Source organism: Austrofundulus limnaeus, unplaced genomic scaffold, assembly GCF_001266775.1.
Source record: "Austrofundulus limnaeus strain Quisiro unplaced genomic scaffold, Austrofundulus_limnaeus-1.0 Scaffold9460, whole genome shotgun sequence".
In the NCBI taxonomy this organism is placed as follows: domain Eukaryota; kingdom Metazoa; phylum Chordata; class Actinopteri; order Cyprinodontiformes; family Rivulidae; genus Austrofundulus; species Austrofundulus limnaeus.
In genome coordinates this window covers 1-307 of record NW_013961862.1, presented here as the reverse complement: position 1 = coordinate 307, position 307 = coordinate 1, and the positions used below count along the sequence as shown (strand labels likewise).

General features: G+C 48.2%; 1 long non-coding RNA gene across 2 annotated transcripts in view; it reads left to right on the top strand.

Annotated features, from left to right (window-relative positions):
- LOC106512638 (uncharacterized) overlaps nucleotides 1-301 on the top strand; it is a 1,648-nt gene extending 1,347 nt beyond the window's left edge. For both annotated transcript variants that reach the window (XR_001309705.1, XR_001309704.1), the window contains exon 3: nucleotides 10-301. This is a non-coding gene — a long non-coding RNA (uncharacterized LOC106512638). The remainder of the gene's footprint in view (nucleotides 1-9) is intronic.
- The last annotated feature ends 6 nt before the right edge of the window (nucleotides 302-307 follow it).

Here is a 307-nt window from a genome sequence, read left to right as displayed (position 1 = left end):
ATGGTCCAGGTGGTTAGGTGTAAATCCTATGATCCAGGTGGTTCAGGTGTAGTTCCTATGGTCCAGGTGGTTCAGGTGTAGTTCCTATGGTCCAGGTGGTTCATGTGTGGTTCCTATTGTCCAGGTGGTTCATGTGTATTTCCTATGATCCAAGTGCTTCAGGTGTATTTCCGTAGTTCCAATGGTCCAGGTGGTTCAGGTGTAGTTCCTATGGTCCAGGTGGTTTAGGTGTAATTCCTATGATCCAGGTGGTTCAGGTGTAGTTCCTATGGTCCAGGTGTAGTTCCTATGGTCCAGGTGGTTCAGG